At 40.4% G+C, this 5,944-nt stretch overlaps 1 pseudogene; it reads right to left on the reverse strand.

Moving 5' to 3' along the window:
* Positions 1 to 2,310: 2,310 nt before the first annotated feature.
* On the reverse strand, positions 2,311 to 3,437 carry LOC102846449 (annotated as a pseudogene).
* Between the last annotated feature and the right edge of the window lie 2,507 nt (positions 3,438 to 5,944).

Genomic DNA, 5,944 nt, shown 5'->3' on the forward strand with positions numbered 1-5,944 from the left:
AATCTTCAGAGTTTCTTCTGACATCCATTTTGGTCCATGAGAACTTAAATTATGTTCTGCATTTCCCCTCTTTAGACAAGGATTTTTTTTTCTTTCTTATTTTTTAAACAGGACCAAAATGTTCTATAATGGCAGCTGGGCACCATCTAGTTCTTCTAGTCTCAAGGTAAAGGAGGCAACTGCTCATGGAAGTATTAATCACAGATTCTACTTTCCCCTCTTATTTGCTGACTCTCCTTTCATCTCTGTTGTTCCACGTGAATAGAGACTAACTCTTGTGGCTTGATGATTCCCTACTAATCTCTGAAGACATTGGATACTATGCAATGAACAAAAGAGGTAGAACAAACAATTAACTGGGATGATTCATTAAACCATGATCCTAACCCTTCAAACCAAATCATCGAGTCCCATGAAGTGTTCGGTAATTCTTAAAATGGCATACATAAGCATTTCTTCTCTCCTTGTCAATATTGTAAATATATATACAATGGAACTTTTGCCAATTCCTCTTTTTATAGTCCTACAGTATACTGTAGGACTAGCCATGGACGGCTAGGAAAACAAACAGATTTGTCCTGGAAAGGGTTAAACTGGGTGGCTCCTTGGAGGCAAGGATTCTGAGGCTCTGTCTAACATACTTTGGACATGTTGTGAGGAGAGACCGGTCCTTGGAGAGTGACATCATGCTTGGGAGGGTGGAGGGGCAGCGCAGGAGAGGAAGGCCCCTCTATGAGGTGGATTGATTCAGTGACAGGGATAATTGGGATGGGAATGTCGGAGACGGTGCGATTGGCAGAGGACCGAGCGGAGTTTAGGGCTGTTGTACACAGGGTCGCTATGATTCGCAGGCGACTCGACGGCACATAACAACAACAACAACAACAGTATACTGGCAGCAATTAACTATCCATAGAAAGACAGGCAATCTCCTGTGTGATTAACTGCCTCTGAATCCCCACCAGAGGGTCAGCTATGGGTCTGTTTCAACTCTATGGTACAGAACAACAATAATCAAGGCTATCAATATTAATATATAATATTGAGAGTAAGAAACTCTATATTAAGTAAGGTTTTTTCCATTACCACTGGACTCTCTATTCTTTCCTCCCTCTGTCCTTGCCATCTCTTAAAATGACTAATAAACTCTGGATTCTATACATTTACCCTTTTTTGCGAATTTTTACATAAATGCTTCTATTGTTAGGTGCCATCAAGTCAGCTCCAACTCATAATGATTATATGACAAATGATGCATCATCTTCACAATTTCTACTGTGCTTATACCTGCTGCTGCAATCACTGTGCCAATCTATTTTGCTCTCTATTTCTTCAGGACTGGCTCCTGAATGATATGCAATATTTGTTTCTGAAAAGTACTTTGGCTGTACTTTTTTCAGTGCACATTTACTTGTTCTTTTCACATTTCATGGCATATACAATATTCTTTGCCAGTACCAAATTCAAAGGCATTAATTTGGTTTTTCTTTTTTTGTGGGGGGAAACGAGTTGATGTTTAATTTTGATGTTCTAAAACTGTACAATTGCTTTGGCACCATTTCCCCACTCCTATGGTCTCTTAAAATGACAGAAAAAAAGTCAACAAATCAGAAGTTCAATTGGTTTAATAAATTTGTCCCATCAGTTCCTATTTGCAGCACTCAATATTCCTTTGAAGACAGGCCCAGTAATGGCCAACAGTAAACTGAGACTTCCAGAACCTCAGATACCTTCTCTGTGTATTCTGTGTCTCAGCAGCACTACCTGTAGTTATCAGTGAAGTATCAGTGAAGAAAGTCTTTGCCCTTCATGGGAAAGAAAGAAAATCACACCTCAAAGCCCAAACGATGTGGCTGAGAGGTCTTTCCTCCTGTTGCATCTCATCTCTTCAGATTCATTTTTTTTTAGTGGAATGAGACCAAAACCTCGCCCGAGTTACAGAAAACAAGACAGTGATTAAGAGGTGTGTCCAGTAGCAACTGTGATCCTCCTGTACCAGCTACATCCAATGTACGTGCTTCACAAAACCAAAAGAACATAAAAAATCCACAAATTACAACAACTAGATTTACAAAACACATTCATCCAAGGATGGAAGGCAGGAAGGAAGGTTGGATGATAAATGGCACATGGAGAAAGAGTATTTCAATCAGTCCAGGCCCCAGGGCCAGTAAATACTATATAATAGCCACAGAAAAACCTGTGGTCCTTTTAGACCACAGGCTTTTCACTTGTTTTGAAATACTGGGGTGCTATAAATCTATACACGAGTGTCAGGAAGATTCTGCCTAAGTTTGCCAGAGACAAATTTCAATTCCTCAAAGACAAGGGAATATGTAAAGGTCCCTTGGCAGACTGGATCCTGCCTTCCCTGGTTAGGGAGAGGTCGGCAGGGAGAAGAGTCCCATATATCCGTCCTGGTTGGCAGGTGAAATCAGTGGTCGTGGCGGCCTTCAGTATGGCAGGAGATGGATGTGGTGAAGGGAACTTCTCGGCAGAGGCTGAGCTGCTCAGAGCAGACTGCAGGTAGACTGTCTTGTGGAAGAGTCTGTTTTTTAAGAAGACCACCAAGGAGAAGAGGTGTAACTGAAAAAGGTAAGCTTTGAAAGGTGTCTGGCTCATTAGCACTGATAATGAACAAAGGAAAGAGGATGGAGAAGAGGCAGCCACTCACTGATAATGTATGAGGACTGCACTGCTGTGAGAAAAGCAAAGGGCAAACCAAATTCAAAGTATAAGGCCAATTCCTTTCTATGTTTAACAACCGCTGGTGCATTTAAATTCCTTTATTAAACCAGCGATATTTAAAGCAGTAAAGTGAATATAGAAGGGACATATGTAGGAGGCTAACAAGCTGACCAACGAGATAGATGGGGAAGAGACTCACAAACATCCCCTGGAAAAGAGCTTACAGCAAAAGTTGAAGAGCATATCAGCAATTATTTTACTGACACGAGGGATGAGTGAGGCTTCCTAACTGATACTTCATATGCCATATCAGCTGTATCTTGGAACCAAATGGCATGGACAACTTGGCTCAGCACAAACAGGGGAAGCACCTAGAATGCACTGAAAATTGACGTGAGGAGGAATCCCAGCCATAACCACACATCTCCATGTAGTGATGGATCACCAATAATTTGTGCTGCCACTGACTGAAGCACAGGAATAAACACACTCGGTAAAACAATGAGACTAAACCAGAATACGCCTCCATTCCAGGCACAGCACAGGACAATTCTACTAATAATACATTGCTCGCTCTCCTGTTTCTGTGTTCTCCTCTGTGCGAGGACACTGCTGGCCCGTCTCCATCGCTACTCCTCCCTCTTCTGCTGTATCTGAGCATCCAGCTTAGAGATGGTACAGATACCCCAGATGGAGTCTTTGATGTCCCTGGCCAGGTCCTGGAGGAAAGTTTTGACACTGTCAGCCATCTCTTCACCTTCCAATTTACCAACTACACAGAAAATGAGAGAAGCACCTCAAAACCTCTCATCATGAAGGGCCAGGCAGATCCGCTGTCGCTGTGGCCCTGGCCCTCGCCTGCCATGGGCCCTCTCAGCTCGGTGTCTGGCACTCCCAGGCTGGGACAGCTGTGCCTGCACTGGGGATGCCTGTGCTGAGTGGGATCCCAGCTAATTTGGTCTTTGTTTTTTTCCCCAAGGATATGACCTTTATTGTTTTTTTTTAATTATTATTACATTTTATTAGTTTTAATGAACATTTACAGAGATTTTTGGTTTTCATTCATTCATCGTTGCACTGTTTTCTCTACCCTCCTCCCCAGTTCGTTCTTCCTCCCCCCCGAATGTTTTAATTGTCCAATTGCCACAGTGCTTGTCAAAGCCAGTTCTGATTAATCTCCTTTGTCAGTGTGTCCTTTGCCATTCCCTATCACTCCTCCCTGAGAGAGACTTCACCCTGATTCATAAGGAAAAGGGGATGGCATCTACTTCCTGCTGAAAAGGGACGCTGTGGGTTTCAGGGTGAAGATCTTCTCTCACTACTCTAAAGGGCCCCTTTGGCAGTAGGAAACACATAGACTATTTTGGAGATTGATTTTGGAATTTAGATGCACTGTTCATTGTTAAGCTTTTACATGCAGATAAAAACAACTAAAAGTACCATGGCTTTGGTTTGGAAGCACCTTAGTCTTTAAAATGCCATACTTGCTCAACAGAACTTGAAATTGTCCTTGGCAGCAGAAAACCAACTGCAGCACATAACTTGGATTTCCTGACTGTTGCTTCTATGAATGCTGACTATGGATCCATGTAAAATTAAAGCATTAACAACTTTGATCTTCTTCATTTATCATGATGCTGCCTACTGGTCCAATTATGAGAATTATTGTTTTATACTGAGATGCAGTCCACATTTAAGAGTTTGAGTGTAAACAGGAAATGATTCAAGTATTCTTCACTTACAGTTAGCAAGGTTGTATCTTTGCATATTGCAGTCAGTTGCTAAGACTTCCTCCAATACTTATGCCACATTCTTCTTTTGACAGTCCAGCTTCTTAAATATTTTGATCAGCAAACAGATTGAATAAGTATGGTTAAAGGCTAATGAGAGAATTTTTCTTTTACTTTTCAAAGAGAAGAGTGTACTGGGGGGAGGGACAGGCAGGGAGAATAGTGAAACAATGAATTAATGGAAATCCAAAGTCTGTAAATTTTCACTGAAGTTAATAATAAAAAAATTTAAAAAGGAAAAAAGTATGGTTAAAGGCTACAACCCTATATATACTTCTACTGATTTTAAACCATGCCATTTCCCCATGATCTGTATGAATGACTGCTTCTTGTTCTATGTACATGATTACAGTTTTAAATTCTGGATTAACCATTCTTTTCAATGTTATCCATAATTTGTCATGATCTATGAAATTGAATGCCTGTGCATAATCAATAAAACACAGGTAATCATCTCTCTGTTAGTCTCTGCTTTCAGGTAAGAGCCATTTGATGTTGGCAATGATGTTCCTCATTTCACAGCCTCTTCTGCATCCTGCTTGAATTTCTGGCTGCTTTCAATTTTAAAATAAACTTCAGAAAGATTTCACAGTAATTTCCACATTTTATTGGATCAACTTATTTAGGTAATAAGGCTATCTTCCAGAGAGTTGGCCAGGTAGCATTCTTCCAAATTTCTTGGAACAGGATAGTGAGTTATGTTAGCTGTAACATCTCTATTGGTATTCAAATAGAATACCCAGTTCCTAGTGACTTATTTTTTGCCAATGGCTTTATTGCAGCTTGGATTTCTTCCTTCAGTACCATGAGTTCATATGCTACTTCCTGAAACGGTCCAGTATTAACGAATTAATTTTTTTTTTACAATGACTCTGTGCATGTATTTTTTTTAAAATGTATTTTATACTGTTTATTTACAAACTTTGTATACACTGTTTTTCATACCAGATCTTTCCGATTTCCTTCACCTTCTCTTCCACCCATAAAATTGTGTGACCCTATGATTAAACCCTCAGCCCCCACCCATCCCCTCCGCTCTGCTCCTCCTAGCCTTGTATCCTTATACTGATTTTACAATAACGGTCTTATACAGAATTTGTCCTTATGGGCCTGAGTTAGTTCACTTAGCATAATGCTCTCCAGTCCCTCCCAAGTTAGGGAGTAATTTGCAAAATCATTGCTCTTGCTTGCAATGTATTTCATCATTGAAGGTACCATAATTTCTCAATCCATTCGACTGCGGTTGGAAATTTGGGCTGTTTCCATGTTCTTGCGATGGTCTTCACTTTCTTTTGAGCCTTCTGTGCCATTCAATATTTTACCTATATATACTTCATTCTTGCAACTGATTGAGTAATGCCAATAGAGCTCCTGTGTTCAGGTTTTCTAACTTCAGGTCTTTGCATGTTTCATTAGAATATTTTGTCTTCTTTAGCTGCCTCTTGAAATCTTCTGTTTAGCTTTCA

The sequence above is a fragment of the Elephantulus edwardii genome, unplaced genomic scaffold (genome assembly GCF_000299155.1).
Source record: "Elephantulus edwardii isolate Elephantulus edwardi_28Jun2011 unplaced genomic scaffold, EleEdw1.0 scaffold00178, whole genome shotgun sequence".
Taxonomy (NCBI): Eukaryota; Metazoa; Chordata; class Mammalia; order Macroscelidea; family Macroscelididae; genus Elephantulus; species Elephantulus edwardii.